Source organism: Rutilus rutilus, assembly GCF_951802725.1.
Source record: "Rutilus rutilus genome assembly, chromosome: 4".
NCBI lineage: Eukaryota > Metazoa > Chordata > Actinopteri > Cypriniformes > Leuciscidae > Rutilus > Rutilus rutilus.
In genome coordinates, this window is record NC_140212.1 from 28,182,912 (window position 1) to 28,210,287 (window position 27,376).

Sequence of the window (27,376 nt, forward strand, 5' to 3'; positions counted from 1 at the left end):
CTATGTTTACAGTTTGTTTGGCTACTATTTGATCATGGATGCTGTTAAGGTGGTACTCATTTTTACTTTTGTGCAAACGCTTTTGGCCTGTTTGCATTTGCTTCGCTGTCTGTCCACACAAACGAATCTCGCGCCATGTCTGTTGTTTTGAAAGGAACTGTAGAAGTCGCTCGTGCTATTCGTTGTTGTCGATTTTGAGGATTCTGATTGGCTTGCATGGCTTTATCCTTCTCCCTACACTGCCGCCCATAGGTTTGGCATTATTATGATGTTGCTCGACGGCGTATTTATGCGGGTTGATGTAAACGACAACTTTTTGGAAAACGATGTTGTGTGCACGATGTTATTTTTGAAAACGGAGGTGGAGAAATATTCGTTTCTCTAAATACCCGGCTATGTGTAAATGTGGCCTTAATAATGCAACAGTATCTAACAAAATCTATATTTTACTGAAAGAATAAAAATGGCTGTTACACAACTAAACCTTGAGCATTTTTGTTTCCAGAATTAATTTAATGTTAAAGGGATACTCCACTTTACTTCTGACCGAAAAATTTTCTGTTTTGAATTTTTAAAAATCACAGCTTCATCGGAAGGTTATGATACTTGGTGACTTTTATGGCATTAGGTATGTGAATAAAAAAATAAATTGAGGTCATGATCCGAGCATGCTAAGTGGTCGTAAAAAAAATAGTCACACTCAGTGTCTTCGGTCAAAAATGACCGACCCATAGGAAATGAATGGGAAATTTACAAAAACACAAAAATTCTCTGAATTTTTGTCTGTACAATCTACAAATCGGCCACGATTCTAAAAAAAAGTACACCGCAGTAAAGGGGTGACACTCTACAACATCAAGAGTGCAAAAAATTCACACACACACACACACACACACACACACACACACACACACACACACACACACACACACACACACTTTTATACACATACACGCCAATAAATTCAGATTACAAAAAATCTGTTTTGAATTTTTAAAAATCACAGCTTCATCGGAATGTTACAAAACTTGGTGACTTTTCTGGCATTAGGTATGTGAGCACAAAAAAAATTTGAGTTCATGATCCGAGAATGCTAAGTGGTCATAAAAAAAATGACCCCCATAGGAAATGAATGGGAAATTGACAAAAACACAAAAATTCTCTACAAATCAGCCACGATGCAGAAAAAAAGTGCTCAGCAATGAAAAGGTGAAACTCTAAAACATCAAGAGTGAAAAACATAACATAATTAATAATTATAATTAATATATATATAATTAATATAAAAATTATTAAAATTATTAAAATAATAATTAATAAAATGTTATAAACCTTGGCAAAAAGTATTATTTGAGAATTTCTAAAAAAATACATTCAATCCACATCTTAAAAGTAAGTAATTTGGTCCAAAAACAACTAGAATTCACAAGCATCTCCATTTAGAGCTATACAGGCATCTAGTGGTAAACCCATGCAATAACATGATTTATTTCATTTTATGTTTAATAAATTGATTTATTTATTTATTATTTTTTTCTGAAAGCCTAGTCTCTATTTTAACCGAAAATACTGTATATATAAAAAAAAATAAAAAAAGAATAAAAAAAAAATCATTATTTTCAATGGCAAAAAATGGACTATAAATAATGCATAAATATTAATAAGTTCAATCAAATTGTCTCAAAATACTAAATTAAAAAGAATAAATATTATAGAACAAAAATAAATTGCATTGGTTCTTACTGGGATGGAGGAAGTTTCATTTTTAGGTGTCCGGTCACTTCTGACCGGGAAGGCACTGAGTGTGACTGCTAAACGAAGACTCTCTGAGGGTTAAAATGAAAATTCTGTCATCATATACTCACCCTCATGTTGTTTCAAACCTGTATGAATTTCTTTCTTGTGCTGAACAGAAAGGAAGATATTTAGAAGAATGTCAGTAACCAGACAGTTTTTGGTCCCATTGACTTCCATAGTAGGAAAAAAATATAGGCTATACTATGGAAGTCAATGGGACCAGAAACTGTCTGGTTACTGATATTCTTCTAAATATCTTCCTTTAGAAATTCATACAGGTTTGAAACAACATGAGGGTGAGTATGATGACAGAATTTTCATTTTAAAGTGGAGTATCCCTTTAATGAAAACAGGGACCTATTAGGCAAAATTCACTTTTAAATGTGTTAGAAAATAAAGTGAGTAAATTTTCAGGAATTTTGTTTTTTTTAAAGTGAACTAATCTTTAACCAATAAGAGTTTGGGCAAATGCTGACTACATGATTATGCTGAAATCAAAACGCGGCCAGTGAATGGAATTAGGGAATTAGCGAAATAAGGGAATTAAATTCCTGTGAAGTTGGAGCTGTCAACTCTCTCATAACCAGGAGGGTATATGCAAAAACTCTTTAAAACTAGGTGGTATGCCTGCATATAGCTTACTACATTACTACCTACACAGGACAATCTCTGTTCCATTTGGGTTTAGTACAAAACGCTACTTTTAATTCCTAGATTTGGGAAGATTATGTATTATATGGAACGGTTGGCAACCCTAACCACTGGTCGAAATGTGTCTTTTACTTTGTACATTTAAACTAGGGTTAACATGTTTTTGTCTTTTTTCACCTTAGACCTGATGGTGCTGAAAGAAGAGAGTCAAGAACTGAATGAAATGCAAGAGAAGCCTAATGATTTAATAACTGAAGAGAAATCTTTTTGCTCACAGACTCAAAAGACTTCCACACGAAAAAGAGCTCGGAAAAGAGGATCTAGAAGTTTCACCTGCTTTCAGTGTGGAAAATGTTTCAGTCATCATGCAAACCTTAATGCACATTTAAGAACTCACACTGGAGAGAAGCCTTTCACCTGCAAACAGTGTGGAAAAAGTTTCACTGAAAAAGGAAACCTTAAAGTCCACATGAGAATTCACACTGGAGAAAACCCTTTCACCTGCCAACAGTGTGGGAAAAGTTTTAGTCGAAAAACCATCCTTAAAGTCCACATGCGAATTCACACTGGAGAGAAACCTTTCACCTGCCAACAGTGTGGAAAATGTTTTTCACAAAGAGCAACAATTAATGCCCACATCAGAATTCACACTGGAGAGAAGCCGTTCCCATGTGATCAGTGTGGAAAGAGTTTCAGACGTAAAATAAACCTTAGTTGCCATATGAGGATTCACTCAAGACATTTTATGTCATCAATGTGGACAGACTTGCTCAAACAAAACAAACCTTGAGCTTCACATGAGATTTCAAACTGGAGAGATGCCTTTCACCTGCCCTCAGTGTGGAAAGTGTTTTACAATTAAAGGAAACCTTAAGACGCACATAAGATCTCACACTGGAGAGAAGCCTTTCACGTGTCATCAGTGTGAAAAGAGTTACAGATATCACACAGACCTGAAACATCATTTGCAAATTCATTCTGGAAAGAAATTGCGGCGCTCCTCAGTTTGACGAGATTTAAAAAACTGAGCGATTTCAAAAATCACCTGCAGATTTACTCTGTAATGACTGTGATGGCAAAAAAATCAGTGGCCCTCCTTCAGATACATGTAAAAAGCCATGCAGATATAAGAGTCCTATTTCTGTATTTTGTGTGGAGCTTTAAAGTTGAACTGGCTCAGCAATTTAAAACGGCACCAGAAATATGTATCTGTGTGAGAATATTTGTATTATATTGGAGTGTACGTCCCTCATTCTTTCTCCGCCAGCATTTTTGAAAAAAGTTGCCAGCCACTGCCAGCACATTTCATCATTTTCACAAAATTTCTAAATTACAAAATTATATTTGAATATGCAATTTATCAAAAGAAAAGACAAAAACTTATTCTAGCTTCATATATATATATTTTTTTAATCAACACTTGAATGTGGGTAAGTTTCATAAAAAAGCATGATTTTGAGCAAAAAGCTGAGAAAACCACATTTTTATCAAAGACTACATCCAAATTGGCTTCAGAACAATGATCAAAACACAGATGGAGTAGATTGAGTCCATCAACACCCACAAAGCTTCACAGTCCTATATCTCATCCTGGGTCGACATTTCATTCAGTAACATTAGGCAGTTTTGATTTATATGCTGTTTAATGTTGATGATCGCTTTATTCTACATCTACTGCTTCCTCGTCTGTGTTTTGATCTGGAGATTCACTACTCTTTCAAAAGATGTGAAATAGCACCCCCTACCGTATAACAGTGAAAACACGGAAAGCCAGAAATTTCCGTAAATGATGGGGAAAGAGTTAATACATCAGAATAGTATTTTATAAATAAACATCCATATTGCTGTTACATTGTTTTATTAATAAAAGGACATAAACTGAAAGAAATCTGAACTTTTCAATCTGAGCTCCTCTTTTGACATCTGGAAGCTGGTTACAGCTGTGGGTTGCATAATAGCTAAACACTGTCTAGTTATCTACAGTGGGAAGAATGATTTTATGAAACCTTTGATAATATCTGGATTTCTGCATTGATTACTACATAATCTTTGATCTGATCTTAAATGTAACTCACAATCATAAAAAATTATAGTGTAATCAGACTGTTTTTCTATTAAATACATTTGGTAATCATTCACAGTGCAGGGTGGAGAAGGGAAGTGAACCCTTAAATTTAGTAACTTGAAGATCATTTAGCAGAAAAAGCCCCACCAAATGTTTTAGGTAGCTGCTTATAAGACTCTTGACCAATTTTGGACCATCTTTACCAACAAATCTGTTTCAGTTTCTCAATATTTAGGTTTTACAACAGCGTAGAAAAAAGGCATGCCTCCGGAAAACACATTTTCTTCTTTTTCAGCCATTCTTAAGTTGATTTACTTGTGGGTCATTGGAGGTAAGGTATTAAATTTACATTACATAAAGCTTAATTTACATTTGACAGACCACATTTCAAAGAAAATATCCTGATGTAAAAATCAATGGAAGTCTATCGCCTAACCCAACCCCTACATCTAAACCTACCCATCACAGAAACGTGCAAAACTAGATTAAAAAAACATGTTACTGGTCCTCACTAGTTAAAAAGGCTTATAAATGGGCCAAAACAGGTCTTCAATAGTTGTTTATCATAATATTTCACTATAAACACTGTCAAAAACTAAGTTTTAAGGCTGGACAATATAATATATATATATAACAGTGATAAAGTGATCACCCGGATTTAGACCTACCTATATTGTATTTATATAAAGTGTTCACAGGCAAATTTGCTTTATGTATTTCCCCGGCGTCTAAATCAGGCACATATTAATTGTCAGGAAACACGATTTCTGGCTGCATGTCAATATCCATGGATCACTGGATCTTTGGTAAGTTGTAAGGAACACTATATCGAGTCCAACCTTTAGTTTAAACTGATAATTGTTTGTTTAACTCGTGTTTTCGCAGTTTCCCATATTATCTCCAGTCATGCAGCAGCTCTTCTGCCACTCAGTCCAGTTGAGGGAGCGTGTTCCTGCAGGAAAGTGACGTCAATGCATTCCCTCTATTGTCAAACCTGTACACATAGTCACGGAGAGAGAGAAAGGAAATCATTGGCCAAAGGTTACTGTCTTGTCATCATGTGCCTTGGCAAAGTCTTCTGACTGTTTTTCGGATTGGTTGCCGACAGAGGAACCTGATTGGCGGATCTGCTGATGCGTCACTATAAAACAGCTGTGGAGCCTTGTGGTGTGGAGAGCTCCAGATTCCTACTCCTGTTGACAGATCCCAAACCTTCCTTTGTTCAAGCTTGTGTAACGCCGTTAGGCTGTCGTTTGTAATGATTTAATCAGACTCTTACTTATGTTGTAGGAGCGTTGGGGTGTTGTTTATTTTTACTTCTTTTGTGATTAGTTTATTTATAGGGAGTTAGGGAAGTTTATTTGTAATTGTAGTTTTTCCCAATTAGGTTAATTATTTGTGTTTTATTATTTTGGTCTTGGGGCAACCTGAAGCCATGGTTCCTTAATTAAATTATCTTTCATTCCACCTTTGTAAATTTCTTTTTGTGGATTTTGTGTTTTGGTGTCTTTGGTGATCTGTCGACTGGTCTGTCCCTTCTCTTTAGAACGGGTCATGCCAAGTGTAAGACCCCTCTCACGTGACCACTCAGCAACAACTACACGTCAACCTATTTTCTAAGAAAAATCTTCTATAAACTATGTTTAAAAGTTAATATTTTTGGAGACGCAGGGTAGCATTTGAAAACCAACTGTAGGTCTGAGAAACCATGTATTAGACATTTCTGGGGAGGACACTGACGGCTTTTGATGCACAGAGTTGAAGAGAATGACACACTTTATGTAGAAAATATAAGGATCGTGAGGTCATTGAATTTCTGTAGCACTGAGTTATGTTGCCCACACATTGTTACAGCCATCCGTTATAAGACCGAAGCAATTCAGTATGTACAATTTGTTGCCATCCAGGAATTTTAACAAAGCATTTGCTATAGTCAGTGAATCACCAGCTACTATATTTATCATTCCTGCAAAGGTGCTAATGATTTGTGAGAGCTTCTTTCTGTAGTATCTGATGAGTATGCATAGTTGTTTTCTGGTCGTGACATCAGTGCTCTCATCAACAATAAAGCATGGTCCACTTCCTATATCCTCCAGAAGATCTTCATGCGCCAATGTTCCTATCACTGAACGAATTAATGCTGTGAATGAATTAATTTCGTTCAATGTAAACCTTTCTTGGAAATTTCTTCCACAACACTTCCTAAATGATCAACAGTTAAGGTGCTCGAGGTGCAAGCAGCAACTCTGCCTCCTTCATAGCAACATTAGTTCTTAGAAAGGAACTGTCTGTGTCAAATAATGTTCCGGCATTTGAGAAAGCCACGTTTTTATTTTACTTTGCTAACAGATCATGTGGTGAGCTCTGATTTCACATTTGTGATATTTGCAGAACGCTTTTTATCATCATTTGGAACATTATAAAAGTAGCCCAAAAATACGCAATCAATAGCTCCGTAATTTTTCCTGCGACTTCATTTTCAAAACCACGACCCTGGCAACTATGATACCAGACACATTCATGTACATTATAGTATTGCATGGTGGCATTACATTAAAATCCCACGCCAACTGCAGATCAAGGTAGGTGTGTTAAACAATTATACATTATAATTCATGGTAGCATTACTTAAAAGGAAGAAGATAACATACATGGATTTTTAGTTTCATAAATTTATCTGGACCTCCGCAGTCAATAAAACCAAGGACTGGTCATATTTTCTACGTGGCCATTTTTAGATTTTGTTGTTATGACTTGATCTGAAGACTTTTCACAGGTCAGGGATCCTTTAGTTTTAAAAACTTTTCCATTTTAACTAATGCGCGGTCATTGAATGCTATTGCATGTTACTGACAGACGTGACAGTTCAACTCGAATGAATCAGATGATTTATTCAGTGAGTCATTCAATGAATGGTCTATTGATTCAAACTTCTGATTCTTATGGGTTTTTTAAAAACGATTTTAAAAAAAAAATCATCTCTTAAGAGTCGTTCGCTCATTAATCGGATTGGTTTTGTTTCATTCACCGTAATGTAAATTTAGCCAAAGCCAAGTGAATTTGTGCGACCCACCTTTTTTCTCTGCGACCCACAGTTTGCAAACCCCGGATTTACAGAACGTCTCCCCTCTAACTGACTGATGAGGAAGAGAGGCAGGACCTCTTTTCCCAGATGGGGGTACCTGATAATTCAAGGGATGGTGGAAAATGTGAGATTTTAACCTTGTCAGAACTTAATTATCAAACACTCAAACACCAAAAATGCAGTTATTTCCAAGCATTTCTAAGATATCATATTGATTTGTAATGTACCGTAATTTTATAGGTGCAGGCTCCAAGGATGACCACTGTGAGGAACATCCTGGATTTGGTCATCAGAAGCGTGTCCAAACTCCTGGATGTGTCCTTGTGGCGTGACCAGGCCCTGACCAAGATCCGCCTAATTAATAAAATGAACAACACTAAACTCGACACTACACAACTTTAGAGATATGCAAACGTACACATTAGAGCAGGGAAACTCTGTCCTGAAGAGTCCAAGCATCACCAACACCTGCCTGTAAATTTCAAGTAATCTGGAAGACTTTGGCTAGATTTTTCAGGTGTGTTTTATTATTTTTGTTGCACAGAAACATTCTGATACTGTGAAATTATCATGTGCTAACTATTTATTAAAATCAGTAACACACTCTAGGCTATTTTATTCACAATGTAGCACATCCTTATGTGAAATGACAAAATAAAGCAAAAGCATCAAAGATTCATTATCCTAAATGAAATGTGATTTTTTTTTTTTTTGCAATTCAGGTCATGGAGGAAGGACCAGTGGTACTGTAGATGAAATTACAGTTAACGGCCTGTCTGAAGACAACAAAGAAATCTTCATGCTGACTGAACACTTCGGTGTATTTACGGCACCCCTCAGAGAGTGTGGAAGAGCTCCTGTGTCAACTTCCCCTTCGTGTGGAGGTTGAACATAGTCAAATATATATATATATATATATATATATATATATATATATATATATATATATATATATATATATAAAAATAATGTTCAAAATAATTGAATGTAAGTTGTCAATTACAAGTTAACTGTGTAATTTATAATACATTTTTGGTAGTGTTTACAGTTTAATTTAATATAAGAATGTTATAAATGTATTTATAGGTTTTTTTAACAAAAATTGTTACATTTGTTAATATTTAATACGTTTATTTATCTAAATTGTTTATGTATTGATACTAACTAGTTGAAGACAAATTGGTTACTCTGTTCCTCTTGATGTTTTGTCATTTAATTAGTTGATTATTTTTATATTTTGCTTTGCAACTTGATATCTATGAACAGCATCTGTGGCATGCTGTCAATGAGTTGCAGGATTTACAGAAAACAACCCTAAATACTGCTGTAATAATATAATATAATTAATTACTATTATATTATTAATATTTATAATATACAGCCAAGAGCCCGAATTTGAGGAGGGGGTTACTTACTCTTGGGTTCTGACCAACGTCACACTTGGTACAACACTATGGCAGCCACAATTTGTTTCCAAATCCACAAAATTTTGTATATCAATACGTCAAATAGCATATACACGCTATCGAATACATATGGTCAATTTGTTGGTTGGCTTTGGAACACTGAAATTCAAGGGCGGCTCCACAGGACATCACAGAGGCGGCAGAGAGATCTGCAAAAGAAGCCCTGTGCCCACCTATGAATTAGACATACCTTAAAAAGATGGTATGTCTGTGGTGTAACACAATCACAGACAAGCTACAGTACACGTTTTCCCTACAGGAAAGTACATGCAAGTTGGAGTGAACGCTTAAAAAAGAATAAAGTATCGGTATTAATATCGGCAAAACTGGTCCTGTATTTACTTGGTATAGGATTGACAGCAAATTTTGCAGTACTGCCCACCCCTACCAATTTAGAGGAGATAAAACTCACCATCTGCTCTTCATTACCTGGTCTCTCTGTTGAAACCATAGACTGTATAAAAATATGGATGTAGTGTCTGTGACGTCACCCGTAGGTTTCTGAAGAGCATTTTTTAAGCTTAAAGTGGGCAGAGCCGGCCGTTGCCATCTTGGCAGCGCGTCATTCCCAGACAAACGATAATGGGCAAAGAGGCGGGATTAGCTGAGGTGAGGTGATGCTAACAGACAACAGACAAACGGCTAATAGTGACAGCAGCAGCAATCCACCTGTCCCTAAAGTGGCCACGCCCTTAATTATGCAGAACTTTTAAGGCTTAATATAATTTTAACGGATGAGTTATAAAAATAAAAATAAAACAGTTGTCATGAAGGGCAAAATTAACTATATAGACCAAAAACACTTTTTGTGCCAGGCTGTAAAAAAAAATTCTGCTGTAAAGTTGGGTATTTTAACATGGGGGTTTTTAACATGGGGACTCTCTTCTGAAGCCTGTCTCTAGCGGCCAGTCGATTAATTGCAGTTTAAGTCACTTCCGTGTTGGTTTCAGAGAGAGAACAGAAGGTTGCCGCTTGGGTCAGTCTAGCGATCATCAGACTCAATGATTCAGATCATAAGCGGACGAAAGTGTTACAAACCCAGTCTATAAACAACAGGCAAATAGTGTCCACAGCTTGTTGAGATTCAGAATCTGTCAGAATACAGGGCCGTCGCTAGTGGGGTGAAAGTTGGTTACAATTATAGGGGCCAATACATACAGACGGTTGTCTGTGAACGCCCCCGGGAACGCCCCATCACGTGATGTGAATTTAGCCCGTGGGGAAAAACATTGGGGACAATCATGCCGAAGAGTTGCTGTGTCGTTTTCTGTACCGCCAATAAACAAACAAATTATGAATTGAAGTTCTACATCCTTCCTAATAAACACACAGAACCGGAAAGGAGGACAAAATGGCTACAAGCAATAAGGCTTGAGGATGATCAAGGGAAGTTGTGGAATCCCAAGACTAAGCATGTGTATGTGTGCAGTCGGCATTTCATCACAGGTAGGCTACGTTAACATTGTGTTCATTATTAACGTTATCAAAACTGTGTAAGGTTGTTTCAGAAAGTGGCATGCACATATAATTACCCTTATCATTCTACCTTAGGCAAAACTATGTAGCCTAGTGTCGAACCTAAACTAGTCGCATGAAAACGCGTCTGCTAAGAAACATTTGGCACCGAGTAGGCCTAACTCTTTCCCTTTCAACATAGTCATATTGATAACTGCTGTCACATATAATTTTGACATAACCTCCCATATTCATTCGTTTGTTTACACCGTTTTTCTGTAGGTTTTAAAAGTGACAAGGAAGATCACCTCCGGCCATTTGGTTGGGTCATTGACCCAGTTTTTAATTTAATAAGGGCAATCATAACCTATTGCAGTTCATTTTGCAATGTACCGTTGCCGGTCGGCAGGCGTCAATGACTCGCAATACGACATTTTTGTCATTCAAATACACACGATGTTCGCGGTGTTTTCCCCCTCGCCACACCAGACTACGCCCCCAACTATGACTAGATGCAAGTAGTGTCAAAAGTAGTGACACTACAAACGTATGTATAAAAACATGCAATTTGGTTAAAATAATATAAATAAATAATAAAATAATACTGCTTCTCTTACCTCCCTAAAAATGGTTTTGTCCGATCTAAAGTATTTATTAATTATTCAGTCAGTGACAAACATCAGATGGACCCAATAAAATTGTAAGTCCCACCCCAGCTCGTGAAGAGAACCAATCAAAGTTGAGGCGGCAGCTGCCTGAAGTTAACGATGAACTTGAACATGACTGACAAAATGTCGGGGAAAAGAAAACATAAATCAGGGTACCAGAAACGCCATGAAAAGAATGAGAGGGAGGCCAGGAGAGTTGTTGTATCCCAGTCGATCACGACGTTCTTGAAATTCAATTCACACTGCAAATGTGTAGCAAATAGGACCAACCGAAAGACTGTGACCTACAACACCACTACTGCAGACATTAGGGTTCAGATTAAAAGTGTCAGTGCTATAAGCGATGGCACAAATGTTTATATAGTGACAAAAAATGGTGAAGAGCCAGAATTTAAGGAAGAGGTTACTTACTCTCTGAATAACGTCACACTCGGTACAACACTATTGCGACCAGAATTCTTTTCCACATCCACAAAATTCAGGCCAGCACCACTAACCCTGAATGAAACGGGAAAATACTGCAAAAGAGGCCATTTGTCCACCATCACTGAGGGGAAGAGGACGACATATTCACCAGAGATTATCTGATTATTATAGAGTCTGAAAGGGCAAATTGAAAAAGTGATTTTATTTCAATATCGCAGAATTTCTAGAAGTCAACCTGTGCAATTATTAGTTTTTCTGGTTATCTGGATGCATTTCTCTGTAGCTAAAGGTATACAAATTAAGATGAAAACTCTGTCATGTACTCATATACACTCATGTTGTTCCAAACCCACATGACTTTTTTCTGCAGAACACAAAAAAGAAGATGGTAGTGCATGTGACTCACTTTAACAACTAGTAAAGTACCCAAGAGTGTCGACAAAAATATGCAGCTCATTGATCAAGTGCGCCAATCAGCTTTTGTGAAAAATCACCAGATTTTAAGCTGTTTTTGAATTGTCTGCTGTGTATCATTCAGCACATCCCCAGTCCGTCAGTTTTACTGTATTCATCTCTATAGTTACTTTCATTCACACAGTGGCTCCAACAATGAACAAGTCCAGTCTTTTGTGTGAAGAACCTAAATGTGCTAATAAGCGCTAAAACATCTTATGATTTACTGAAATCGATCAGAACTGCTATCTTATATTTTTTTATCCAGATCCTATTTTGATTAAAAGTAAATGGAATCCAAAAAACCTGGAATCAAACATTTAGCTCAGTGTCGCCCCTAAAGGTGTCCGAATACCCCTTATTCCGGGGCAAGTATATAGTGAGTTGCAGGGAAGGGGGTTATCGCAAAAGGCCCGAATGCCCATTAAATAATGTCCATTTGTCATCCCAATTCACCCTACGGTCCCTCCGAGTCATTATGCGTCCAATGGCAGCTTATTTGTATAGGCGTTTTTCCACAAACCCCCTATATGGACTACCTTCATTTCAGCTGTTCTGTAACTGAAAACTCCAAAAGTTTTCAATCTCAAGATAAGTCAACTCAGTTTTAAAAACCTTTGTTGGTTGAAGAAAGGAAACAATTCAACCCATTTAGAACAGTAATCGACAGTAACAAGATGATAATTAATGGAGAAAACAAAACTAACAAACAGTCTGGACATTAAAATTACAAGTTGGAATGTCTGTGGAATGAGAAAATTGGCCAAACTGAAACAAATATTGAATAGGGTAAAATATCTGAAATCTAAAATCATCTTTCTACAAGAATCACACTTGGTTGCTTGCTATAGAGCTGGTAAGTCCCACCCCTTCAGTAAAACCCCGCTGGACCTCTAGGTTGAAAAATCGTTAATGCAAGTAAAAAAGAAAATAATTATTTTCTGGTCCCGTTTGAATTGTGCCATGAATGTTGTCTGTGAATTTTTTATATAATCTTTCATGTTACGAGTTTGACAGTATATGGTATGATTCGTCGGCTAGCAGTTGTGGAAAAGACATAACGAGAAAGACTACATGTCGCCTATGTGACGTCACCCCATAAAGTTGACTTACCCGTGGTTTTCGCCAACCTCAACAATTTTGTCCTCTCCCTGAAAGAAGGCGGTGAAGTGCACCAAAGACACAGTCATGTTTAGCGGGATCCGTGAGCTAGTGTCCGTGTGCGAATGGTGGTGACGTTTCAAACGCGTCGAAAGCAGCGAAGAGTTGTAGTCCACAAAGTGCTCTCACACAAAGTCTAACCGTATCAAACTTCTACCCGCTAAATTGTAGCATTCTTCACACGAAAGATTATATAAAAAATTAACAGACAACATATGTTCACATTCATGGCACAATTCAAACGGGACCAGAAAATAATTATTTTCTCCCATTCACTTGCATTGACGATTTTTCAACCTAGAGGTCCAGCGGGGTTAGCGAAGGGGGCGGGACTTACCAGCTCCGAGAGGTGCAAAAAAAAAAGCAATTACAAAAACAAAAGAACAAATCCAAAAACAAAACAACAAATTATAAACACAATGGCAATTCAGAAAACAAAATAACAGTTCAGAAAACACAACGACAATTCATACAAAACGGAAAAGGTAGGTATATTTTGAGATTGACATACTTATCGCTGAATGGACGAGACACCTGTCAATCAAGCCAGAACCGGATAAGAGCTGGTAAGTCCCGCCCCTTCCGTAAAACCCCGCTGGACCTCAAAGTTGAAAAACCATCAATGCAAGTGAATGGGAGAAAATAATTATTTTCTGGTCCCGTTTGAATTGTGCCATGAATGTGAACATATGTTGTCTGTGAATTTTTTATATAATCTTTCATGTTACGAGTTTGACAGTATATGGTATGATTCTTCGGCTAGCAGTTGTGGAAAAGACATAACGAGAAAGACTACATGTCGCCTATGTGACGTCACCCCATAAAGTTGACTTACCCATGGTTTTCGCCAACCTCAACGATTTTGTCCTCTCCCTGAAAGAAGGCGGTGAAGTGCACCAAAGACACAGTCATGTTTAGCGGGATCCGTGAGCTAGAGCCGTGTGCTAGTGGTGGTGGCGTTTCAAACGCGTCGAAAGCAGCGAAGAGTTGTAGTCCACAAAGTGCTCTCACACAAAGTCTAACCGTATCAAACTTCTACCCGCTAAATTGTAGCATTCTTCACATGAAAGATTATATAAAAAATTCACAGACAACATATGTTCACATTCATGGCACAATTCAAACGGGACCAGAAAATAATTATTTTCTCCCGTTCACTTGCATTGACGGTTTTTCCACTTTGAGGTCCAGCGGGGTTAGCGGAGGGGGCGGGACTTACCAGCTCTATACTGGAAGTACCGAGGGTAGAAAAGCGATTCGTTTTTGAACGTGTGAATATGTATTGTCCTTACTGTGGATTAAAATATGGCGTTCTTCCAAATTTCTGCAATTCATGTGGAAAAAATCTCAAGGTTTGGAAAGATTTTATAAGTTTTTTATTTGTGCAATAACAGCAGGGTCATTGTTAGTAACTTATGGCCACAAGTAAGCCAGAGGACACATATAGAAAAACCATCTATGCATCCGGATGTGCCGAAACCAAATGGCTTTAGTTTATCGTACCCATCAACATGCCAAAGATAGTTGGGTCCCATGGAGTGATAGGTACGCCTAACGAATCTACGACGTGTCCTTTGTTCTGTTCCTTGTGGGTTGAGTTCTTGCAGCAGCCGCATAATGTCATCACGTTTAACACGCAACTTGTGTTTCTGTAGAAGTATTAACCACATTGTCCGGTAGCCGAACAACTGTCCTGGTCCACGCAGCTCTGCTCTTATAGCATTCCTTACATCGTTTATGGGCGAATAGTTCTTTCTTCTGAACATAACAGCATCCTTCAGGTGTGTTTTTAAAGAGCGCAAGCTAATTTTAATGTCGTGGTATGTCGTCAGCATGTCCACAATCACGGCATATGAATGTCCTTCTTCAAAGTAACGTTTAATGTGTTCCACAAAACACAAAGTTGATCACAAATTTCTTGATTGACAGGTGTCTCGTCCAATCAACGATAAGTATGTCATTCTCAAAATATACCCACCTTTTCCGTTTTGTATGAATTGTCGTTGTGTTTTTTCTGCATTGTTATTTTGTTTTCTGAATTATTTTGTTTTCTAAATTGTCGTTGTGTTTTTTCTGAATTGTTATTTTGATTTTAGACTTGCAATTGTCTTTATAATTTGTTGTTTTGTTTTTGGATTTTTTTTTTTTTTTTTTTGTAATTGTGATTAGTTTTGCACCTCTCGGCCACCGTATGCAAGGGGCGTAGTTATCTTCATTCATAGATCATTGCCATTTCAAGTTACAAAAACTATACAGGACCATTCAGGAAGATATAATATTGTTCAGGGGAGTATTTTGACACAAAAGCTAAATCTTATTAATATTTACGGTCCAAGCGATGACAGCCCATTCTTTTTTGAGAAATTATTTTTTAACTGTATCTGCTTTGGAGGGATTAATATTATCAGCGGAAATTTTAACTGTACCCTCGCCCCTGTTTTGGACAGATCCACCCAAATTGATACAACTCATACAAACTAGAAAAACATTGATTAATTGATTAGATTGAAGGATCTAAGATTAATCGAAGTTTGGAGAATGCTAAACCCAAATAGAAGAGAATATTCCTGTTACTCAAGTTCCTATAAAACTCACTCACGCATAGATTATTTTATAATCTCAATGGAACTATTGTTTTATGTGAAAAAATGCTGGTTTAATAGTATAGTAATTAGTGATCATGGAGCAGTATCTATGGAGATACATTTGGGTAGATTTCATCATTGTCCTAGATGGAGGTTGCAAACTTATTTGTCACAAGACCCAGCGTTTATCAAATTTGTGGAGAATTGTATTGATAAATATTTTAAACTAAATACGAATGAAACTACGGCAAGTATTAGATGGGAAGCGTTTAAGGCTTACATAAGAGGAGAAATGATTAGTTATACAAGTGCTAAAGCCAAACGACATAATCATTAATTACAAAAATTAGAGGATCAAATTAAAAAAGTTGAAATTGAAATAAGTATTGATAATAATCCTGAAAAATTACATAACCAACATAACTATCATGAGAGCTAACTATGATAAATTAACAACCGACAAAGTGGCTAAAAGCTTAATGTGGACTAGGCAAACATACTATGATTAGGGGGAAAAAGCAGGTAAGCTATTGGCCTGGAGGATATAAAAAATGCAATCTGAAAGAACAGATAACTCTATAATACTGAAATCTGGTAATTTAACTATGGACTCAATAGAGATAAATAATAATTTTAGAGACTTTTATCAGCAGTTATACAAATCAGAATATAAAGCAAATAAAAAAAAACTGTTCAGAAATTGCTTCTTGATCAGCTGCAATTTGAGACTATATCAGAAGATGAGAAAACAGCATTAGATAGTCCATTAACAATAGAAGATCTTAGTGAATCTATAGGGGATATTAACAGTGGTAAAGCGCCAGGGCCAGATGGGATTCCAATAGAATTCTACAAAATATTTAAAAGACAGCTTATTAGAGGAATCATTTATTACTGGAATGCTCCCAGATTCATTAAGACTAGCTATTATAACTATAATATTAAAACCAAATAAACCCCCAACTGAATGCTCATCATACAGACCAAGTAGTTTAATGGGATGTGATACAAAAATACTTTGTAAAGCACTTGCTAGAAAATTAGACAAATATCTTTCCCAATTAATTACTGACGATCAACAAGGCTTTGTACAAAAAAGACAAGGTTATCATAATATTAGAAGAGTCTTGAATGTCCTACATGAGAGACACAAAGAAAAAAACACAGCAATGTTATCAGTAGATGCACGCAAAGCATTTGACAGAATAGAATGGGACTATCTTTTTGATGTTCTTCCAAGATTTGGATTAGGTGAAACTTTTCTGAAGTGGATTCGGCTGTTATATACGGACCCAGCTGTTGAGATACTAACTAATAACACCATCTCAAGATCATTCAATCTACAGCGATCCACTCGTCAAGGGGTTCTTTGTCCCCGTAAAGAAATATAAATATGGATATACAGGAAGATATAGATGAGGCAGACTGGAATATGCATGTCTTAAAGCACAAACACAGACAATAAATACAAGGTTTAAATTACTTCAATATAAATGGTTAATGAGAACCTATATAACACCTGTCAAACTTCATCAAAGGTCCGGGAATATTCCAGATGTGTGTTCTAAATGCTTGGATAATAAAGGTACATTATATCATTGCCTCTGGGAATGTCCAAAAATACAAAACTTCTGGAAGGAGGTTATTAAATATATGTGTGACGGTCTTCCCTGGGTGGTCTGCACAATGAGGAAACAAAATGTGGAAATAAGGGATCCCATGCACAGAGAGTAAATCAGTTCCACAGCATGTCTCGTTATCTCTGCTTCTGTTCATTTAAAAAGTACTACAATTTTGCAGATTGACAGTTATACATTTTCAGTGAATTAATCACAAATCACTCAATGAAAAACAGAACAATTCAATTCAATTCAATATAAAGGGAAACATCCCCACCTAGTGGTGAACATGCACAATTCTACATGAATAAAGCAATTAATCCATAAAACACACTATAACAACATATTTTATATACATTACCTGCACAATGAAGAAACAAAATGTGGAAATAAGGGATCCAATGCACAGAGAGTAAATCAGTTCTACATAAAACACAAGACAATGCACAAATGAATTACAAATGTGCCTCGTAATACATAGGTCAAAATAACTTGATATTATGATATATAATATAAACTTGATATAAAAGCGATGAAAAAATCTGTATTATACATGTTTAAGGCCAGACAAGTAATTTGTTGAGGTCAATTTGTAAAGAAAGACTACACGCCTGCGCACATATATTCAAACGCGCATACCTATAGACTAAACACGTAATACGCATGTGCATGCTGTCAGCGTTCTCACAGGTTCGCTTTTATTGTATTTAAAAAAAAAATTCAAGGCTTGCGCCTTGGAACCTATTTCAAGGTTTGCGTTCTCGAGCCACCACTGTTGTTGTGCAATTTTACAATTGTATTTCTGATGCTTTCGATTTTCTCAGTGAAGAAATTTGCATAAGAAAAAAACATTTCTCTAAATGAAAAAGTATTATTCACTACTGTTTTCACTTTCTCTACTGTAAACACTACTGTTGGGTCAGGATGCTGACAGTGGGACGACTCCTTGAGCTTCCCCTATCGATCGCCAGGTTGAACCACCGTATTACATGCTTTGTAATCTCGTCATCGGTGGCGGCACGGGAGACATGGCTCTTTCTCACAGCACCTGTAATACACAAGCAGATTTTCATTAAATGTCATGAAATCACATTGAAGCTTCCAGGTTGTTGTTTTTTAAAGGATAGACATAACCACTGCCTTTAAAACAGAAGTGTACAATCTGACATTTATAGGTACACTGTAACTCTTGGCGCTCTAGCGGTTAATGAACCGTATGTGTCTTGTGGCAGAACATTGTAGCCAGAGCTACTTCTCTTTGTTTATTTCTATGGCGAGTCATGCAGGTAATGGGATACTCTGCAGCGGTTGGCATCCCGCGCTGTCTAAAATAGTCAGAATATAAACACTTATTATAGGTGTATTGTAATAATAATAATAATAATGCGTTACATTTATATAGCGCTTTTGATAGCATCCATATTGCGCCAGAACTCCCACCACACACACACACACACACACACACACCAGCTTACTGTTGGAGAGGAGACAGAGCGATGAAGCCAATCAGTATACATGGGGATGATTAGGAGGCCATGATGGACAGAGGTCAGTGGGCTAAATTTGGCCAGGATGCCGGGGTTACACCCCTATTCTTTTTCGAAGGACATCTTGGGATTTTTAATGACCACAGAGAGTCAGGACCTCGGTTTAATGTCTCATCCGAAAGACGGTTCTCTTTGACAGTATAGTGTCCCCATCACTACACTGGGGATTAGGACCCACACAGACCACAGGGTGAGCGCCCCCTACTGGCCTCACTAACACCTCTTCCAGCAGCAAACTGGTTTTCTCAGGAGGTCTCCCATCCAGGTACTAACCAGGCTCAGCCCTGCTTAGCTTTAGCGGGGGACCAGTCTTGGGCTACAGGGTGATATGGCTGCTGGCTTGTAGTGTGGCTTGTAGTGATTGACACACTTTGGAAGATGGATTCATGATGTACTTGCTCCTTACATAAATGTTGTAAAAAAAATTAAAACAAAAAAGTGTTGCTATGTCCGACAAGCTACGCCGCTCTCACGCCACACCATGTTCTCACGCAGTGAAAAATACATCGCAGAGCAGAGAGGACACTGACAACGCGCTGACAGACCAGGTTACTTTTCATATTAAACAGTCTCACCTTTCAAATTTGGTCATTTTTTTAAAGAAATTTAAACAATAAATACCGTTTTGTGGCTCTTTAATGAATCTGACAGATTGATGTAGAGCATCAGTTAAAGCTGCTCGTGAACCATCATCTCTTCCTTCTAGTTCATTTATAGCACCAAATAATCATGAATGAACATAAGAAGGAATGTTGTTTTAACCACGGAAATGCGTCAGTACACTCCGTTTTTCAAGTTCAAACCCTCCCATGTTAATCTTCTAACTCTCCTGACTGCTTTGTCGGACAAAATGGCGGATGGCGAAGTATGATTGGGCAGATCGCCTGTCAATCAAGCTCCCTGCGAAGGGTCAATTGGTTAAGAATAGTTTCTCTGAGAAACCAGGAAACATACTGACCATTTAACTCCATTTCAGCTGGCTTTACCTGTGTGGTGGTTGTCGGGTTGAGAAAATATAGAGGCCAAAAAGTTAACGTAAAATATAAAGGATAATTACTAACTATAAAGGATTATAATAACTAACATTGGCTTTGGCCTTCTTTTTGGCCGAATCTCCTCCTCTTCCTCTTCAGACTGTAGATCTGATGTGTTACACTTTAGAGCTTTCTTCAAGAGCTGTCGTACCACAAAGTAGTCATCTAAAAATTAAATAGCCTACATGTTAAACTTCAGTAGACCTTCAAATTAACCAAGTAAAAAGAACAAAACTAAAGACAACAGAACAATATGAGATTGATTAAAAGGATTTTCTTCCCAATAACATAAGGGCAAAATACTTTGATATTTTCTTACAATAGCCATTTTGATTTTAAATAAATAAATAAATAGCATACCACATGATTTAATAACTCTAGCATCATATGATTTCCAGTCAGGTCCGGGTTCCTCTGAATTTTTCACTGCCCTGTTTACTCTTTCATCATTTTTGTAGTTTGGCCAATAGCATCACTGCACCACTTTTGTGGCACCACTGCTACGGTTTTGTTTACCAGGAACTCAATTAAGTGGAACATTCTAAACCGAGAAGGAAAGTAACAAACAACAGCACCAGAGAAATTTAACTTCCTGTTTCAAGAACAGGTCAGTACGTCTAACTTGGGTTATTTCACCAAGTGCATGGTGTAATTGCATATGGGTCACTTTTAAAAGAAAATGTAAGAAAAAATCTGATATGGTCAACAAATCGGAATTGGGCATCAAGACCTGCAGTGTAAATCTGGCCTTATTGAACTCAACTGAATCAACAATGAACTGTCAACTTACTGTGAAGTTGCTTTGAAACAATATGTATTGTATAAAGTGCTATATAAACAAAAATGACTTTGAACACATTGAACAAGCAACTTACAGTAAAGTACTTACAGTTAATTGTTATCCAGTTTCAGACTGCAGTGTTTGTGATGATGCATGGTGATGTCATTTTTTGTCACTGTGTCTAGTCCTAATCCTGCATAAACACCTGTCGTCAAAACTAATGTGCAACCGCATCAATTCTTACTGCTAATATTAGAACACAAGAGCTACAACTAAAACTATCATCAATACTACCACTACCATTCTCCCCAGGAAAAAAATGATGAATGAAAATGCCTTTACCTTTTAACCGGTAATTATAAAAAAAGAAAACCTGCTAAGTCTCTGTAACCTTAAAGTTTTAGTTCACCCAATAATGAAAAAAAAAAAACATGAGAGTGAGTAAATAATTATAAAATTAGTAAAGTATTAGTAATTTTTGGGTGAACTAAACCTTTTACCTGTGGAGATATTCCTAAAATTTATGAAATAAGGGTATGGCCACAAAACCATCCCTATGAGGTAAAACAACACATTTTTGGACAAGCTCTGAAGCTTTAACACACTTGAGTATATCCGATGTTTCTGAAATATTATGGATATTCAGATAGTCAGATTTGAATGGGTAAGTGAAGAACAAAGACTTCTCTGAAAATTCTTTGTACACTACATAGACTCCATCACTGCATTCCACAATGTTATGTATAATGCAAATCTCATTTCCAATGACAAAGACATTATTCCTGGTTGAAACTTTAACAGTCCACTTGTCACAGGCCATCTCACCATACTGTGCTTTCACTGACAATCCATCTACAAGTGGCCCAACAAAGTGCTGTTTTTTAAAAGAGGCACCATTTAAAGGAGTGTCGGTAATTCTCATCTCAGACAATCGACGAATAATTTGGCCAAGGGGAAAGTCTGGTTTTCTGACAAGCCTTTTTAGCTTGTGCAGGTAACTTTCAAAGGGAAATGCAGAAAATGAGTCAAGACAACCATGTCGTTGCACTTCATCTGCCAGATGGACCAAAGCATGTACATTATAAACAAGTTGATCTTTGCCATATATTTCACCAACAAAAGATCGAAGCAAGGTGTGAGCATACTGTGTGTGGCAGGATAGTCTAGGACTTACTAAAATAGAAATACCAGAGAAGAGTAGCATGAAATTGTTGTACATATTTCGGTCCAGAAAGGTACCTAATACTACAGGTCCTGTGTACAGCAGAAACGGCCTCAATTCAGTGGCCTTCCAGCGATCTAATTCCCTCAGCGATCTGGGCTTTCGGGCAAACTCCACAGGAATATAGGGACGCATTTCTACCAGTTTAGCGGACATTCTTTCAATTATGTTTGCAGGTACTCTGAAATTCAGAGGACCCCTGAGCCAAATGTTCAACAAACGCCTAACCACACCTAAACAAACCAAATGCATATAATCTAGAGGGAATTGTGAAACCATGCCAACACTACTGCCATTAAATGGATGTGGCCCCTCATGCAGGGTTGCCAACTCTCACGCATCTGGTGTGACACTCACGCTTTCAGCATCAATCTCACGCTCTCACGCACACGCAAGAAATGTCATGCCAAAATCCACGTTTCTCCCCTCTCAATCCGTTAATTTTCTGTTGATGACTATACTAGACCACAGCGTATTAATGACAGGAGAGGAGTTTAAGGCACACAGCTGTAACATCTGCCTACAACGTTCTCACTGCAGTATTCTCTGATCGTTGATTCGCTGAAACCTGATACGTCAGTTGCGTGTGAAAAGTTCAGAGAGAGTTCAGAGCAGGTTCGGAGTCACTGATGCACGTTTGAAAGTTTGGATGACAATCAAGGTAAGCTGATAATAAAATGGTGTGTCTTGTCACTTTTGTTTTGAGAAAAAAAGAAAAAAACTAATAGAATGGAAATGTGTTTTCAAAACGTACAATTAATTTGATTGATCGATAGATATAAAAAATTAGGGTTGCCAAAAAATTTCTACGCGCGTGTGCGCACTGAAGTTTTACAGAGTCTCACTCCGGCCAAAGTCCCAAAGTTGGCAACCCTGCCCTCATGATGATGAATCTCATCAACCATGCTTTCAAATGTATCATCTGTCCTTAGAGCATAGTCTGTACATGGGTATGTCATGCGTCTGTTAATGTATTTACCAGGCTGAGAACATTTGTCACAACCATGGTAGCCATTATGGTTCTTTGTTTTTAACAAAGGACCTGGCTGGTGTGTCACAAATGACTGTGTCCAGCTCAAGCTTCAATGTCTTACCCTCTATGTCAAAGCCTTTTTCAAGCTGTTGTAACTCAGTAACAAAATCTTCAAGAAACTCTTTTGCTGAGTTTGGTTTCTTTGATCCACAGAACAAACCTATCACTACTGGTTCTTTCATAGGAACACTCCAAGAATGGGCCACAGTTGCAGACTAGAGCTCTTGAACAAAGGAAGTCCATCTATGTTAATTTGCAACTTCAAACTGTAACTGTCTGCCAGTGTGTGTATGTATTTAGACAGCGTACTCCTAAGTGATGACAGAATACCAAAATAGTGGTACTGTCTCCCAGCTCTTTCTATGATAGTGTACTTTGTTTTAGTCCTAAGGAGGGTTCTAGCATCCTTCGGAAGAACAGGATGGCAAATGCGAAGAATGCACAATAGTGCTGTCAAAGCAACCAAAGAAATGCCAAAGTGTATGGCCCAGTTGGAAATGCTGTCAGAGAGTGAAAATGTCTCAGACAGTTCATTATCTGAATGTTCTGAATCAGATGTCTGAATCGGCCTATCACAGCTGCCAACCACGAAACCCTCCTGTATGTCTGCATCTACCTCCATGCCACCTTCCTCCTCACTAAAGACTAGTCCAGTTGCAATTTCTGAACAAATTGGATTGTCTGTACGGCCTTCAAAAAACTCTCTATTGACATCTACAAGTTCCCTATCTGTTGTCATCTGAAACTCAGTCAAATTTGTGCAGTCATCCCTAGTTTAAGTCGTTTATCTACGTCTACATGGGTCCTCCGTCTTAAGGTGGAGCTGGAGACAGGTAAATTTTTTCTATTCATTTAATCTAAAAGAAACGTTACAGAAACACAAAATACAGATTGCAACCAGTGAGTTGTGGAAAATAACCAAAATTTGTGGGGTTTTCAAAAATATTTATACAGCAGGGCTCGACAATAAGGACTGCCCGATGGCCCGGGGCCAGCGTGAAAGATACTTGGGCCAGTTGCAGGAACTGTCACCTGCCCGATTGGGCCAGTGCTGCATCTTCAAGTTGATAATTTGCTAATTTTTAAGCCTTGACAATTTAAATGCTGTAGTGCATTTAATCTTACTTTACTCAGATGTCAGGAAAAGATGAAACTCCAAAAACAGACTGGTGGCAGTTGAACGAACTGTAAGCTGAAACAGAAAACACACACACACACACACACACACACACACACACACACACACACACACACACACACACACACACACACACACACACACACACAGTATCATATAATATTAATTATTTTTTTGAAACAACATTACATGGGGTGGTGGAACTGTCAAAATGTAAACAAAAATGGACACCAGAAATTCTGTGAAAAAAGTAGGGTAACGTTAGACCTAACATGATAATGTCTCGCCTGACATGTTACTGGAGGGGAGAAAATATGCGCTCAGGGTTTGATAAAGATCCGGACAGCTAATGTTAATTAAATCACCTAACCTTCCAGAGAGAAAGAATACCATCCAAATAGCTTTTTACTCAAAGTTATTAATTATCAAATACATTTTTACTCAAATCTACGCTAATGACAATTTGCTAACTTGGTTTGCCACAATCATTTCAGAAATAAAATCATCGGTATGTTGAACGGTATGAACGGTAATGTTACAGGCTAAGTAACTGTACAAATAAAGCATATTTTAACTATTCTTACCGTGTTCCGTGCTTGTCGACCTGCCAGTTGTAGCTTTTCCACAGTGCGGAGAATGATTCAGTGATGATGGCGACAGTTGAAATAGGCGCGTTTGGTCAGCCATACATGGTAGCCAAACAAGAGATAGTAGGGATTTTTTTTTCTTACATCCGAGAGTGTAACATTTAGTACAAGCACTTCAAACGAATTAAACCTGTGTCCTGTTTTCTAAGGATCATTAAGAACATCTCTATAGATTGTTGCAACACCGCCACCACGACCAATCAGACGGGGCTCGTGCTTATAACAGTAGCCTGGTGGAGTAGACTCATTAAGACCGAAATAATAATTTGGTTTAAGCCAGATTTCAGTCAGGCAGAGTACATCAAAACCATTATCTGTGATCATTTCATTTACAATAACCGCCTTAGGTGTGAGCAATCTGATGTTTAGGAGACCAAGCTTTAGAAATTGTTTTTGTTCACTAATTTTGAGATTTTCACGATCAGATTTTTTCTAAATCCTATGGTTGATTTATTGTTTGACCTCACTAATCGAGGAATAGACACAGTTTCTATTTAATGTACTACACTTGCACTCCTATCAATTAAGTGGGTAGAACAAAGACTGTGATTTGAGCTTTTACTTACCAGTCATATGGTGCATAGCGTCTTGGAGATGTTGTCTGACAGAAGATCCGCTCTGATTCTGAAGTGGTTCCGGGTGGAGATCTCGAAGACCGGGGGGGGGGGGGGGGGGGGGGGGGACCTCGCCCGTGGCCTGGCTCGCACCTTCCACTACTGAATCACCCAGGGTACATGGTGTGTCGGTACCGGAGTGAAGGAGGGCTGGGATGATCGAATTCTGGATGCTCGGGCTCTGTGTGGAGAAATACACGGCGTAGAAGAGGTCAGAGTGATAATATTACTTACCAAGGACTTGTGAGCATCAGCCCGCGGTGTTTCTAGCGCTGATCGCCATTCCTGTAACTCGGCCTGCTTCTCTAGGAGGTCACAGATCTACTTCTCCAAGACCTCCAGCTCCAACTGCACTGTGTGCAGCTCAAACGTGTCCTCGTCTGCACTCATAGGTAGGGTAGACACACATCCGATACATTTGCCATAGAACAGATAAACAGTAATTTCTTGAGTGATAAGCGTGTAAACAAGACGAGCGATAGGTGAGACCACGTTAGTGATGCTAGCGGCTAACACTAGTAGCGGATGGTCGGAGAGTTGGATAAAAGTAGAGATATCAAAGCAATACGATTGTTTTCAATATAGAATATTAGAAAATATTAGTTTATAAAAAGTTTCTAAAATTGATATAGAGAAGAAAACCGAGGATTAAGAATCAACTTGACTGAGCTCCAAATTTAAACAATGTGGCAGCAACAAACACAAAGTGGCGTAATTAAACTTTTTGTGACGTTGGTTCAACTTTGCTTTTCAAACCAAAAGATAGCTCAAGAAAAATATAAAATATATCCCATTTTCACTAAATAATAAATGTAATGAGTGCCATCGCTGTTTTCAGTGATGTGCAACCTGTAGATATCAGTTACCATCTCAAAAAAAGAATGTGTTTTAGGGTTTCATGACCCTTTAAGGTCTCTTTCCTCACAGATTGGAGGCTCAGAACATGGTTGTTTCTGTGGCTGCCTCACAAGGCAGATTCAGATCATGGAATCTGTTGTTGTCTCTGGTTCAGTCTCAGAACGGTGTATCTGTTATGTCTCACCTGGTGGGAGACTTAGAATTATCTGTTGCTGTAACAGGCCTGTAATGGGCCGCAGGCTCAGAATTTAGTTGAATCTGTTACGGTCTCAGCCTTGCAGGCCGGGACTTGGTTGATCTTTTTCTGTCTATCCCCTTACAGGACATACTCAGAACAAGAAGTGTATGTTGAAAGGATACCATTATCCCTTTCTGATAAGGAGGAGATTCCAATTTGGCCCTTCTTCATTCCAGTGCTGAGAATACTTATTTCTCTGTATAAGTATGAAATGGATGTGTGTAGTTTACATCAGTTTTAAGGTTTTGAATGGATTTGGATGGATAATTGTGGTCTCTCTTTGTTTCACCTACTCCTGCTATATCTGGAGGTTGTGAGGAATTTTTTATGGCGGGTCATGTCTAAACTTTGAGGATTAGTCTCAAGGTGGGTGAAGGGCAGAAACTGTGTGTGAAACAAGGAGAAGTCCTGTCCTTCCTGGGCTTGGTACCAGAGGTCTTCTTTCCCTCTAAGAGGTGTGTGGTTGTGGTCCTTGCATCTTTTTTCTGATGGCGTCAGACGGTTTGTTTGTGTTAGTCCACCAAGATCCAATTAAAATGTTGCAAACCTTTGTCCACTGTTAAGGACAGAGAGGGGCCCAGACATAAACTGGGCCCTAGAACGTGCTGGTCACATTTGTCACCTTAGTTCTGACATTTTAGTTCTTCAGAATGATCCTTTGGTTTTAATGGTGAGATTTTTACATATAATAGGTCTAAGCACTTTGTTTTACTATCTAACCTGACAGTGATTCTTTTTTGTTTCAATAATGAATATGATAAGTTAATCTGAAAAACTTTGCATATATTTTATATTTATTGTCACTAGGCTTACATGGGATATTACACTGAGTA

At 37.8% G+C, this 27,376-nt stretch overlaps 2 long non-coding RNA genes across 2 annotated transcripts; both read right to left on the reverse strand.

The window, feature by feature from the left end:
* Nucleotides 1–18,150: 18,150 nt before the first annotated feature.
* On the reverse strand, nt 18,151–20,497 carry LOC311288707. Its single transcript, XR_014626977.1, has 3 exons — nt 20,373–20,497; nt 20,063–20,177; nt 18,151–18,479 (listed from the first exon to the last, which is right to left on the reverse strand). It is a non-coding gene; the product is annotated as an uncharacterized lncRNA (long non-coding RNA).
* Nucleotides 20,498–20,503: 6 nt separating this feature from the next.
* LOC311288708 lies at nt 20,504–25,460 on the reverse strand. Its single transcript, XR_014626978.1, has 4 exons — nt 25,400–25,460; nt 24,771–24,803; nt 24,174–24,240; nt 20,504–20,553 (listed from the first exon to the last, which is right to left on the reverse strand). It is a non-coding gene; the product is annotated as an uncharacterized lncRNA (long non-coding RNA).
* Between the last annotated feature and the right edge of the window lie 1,916 nt (nt 25,461–27,376).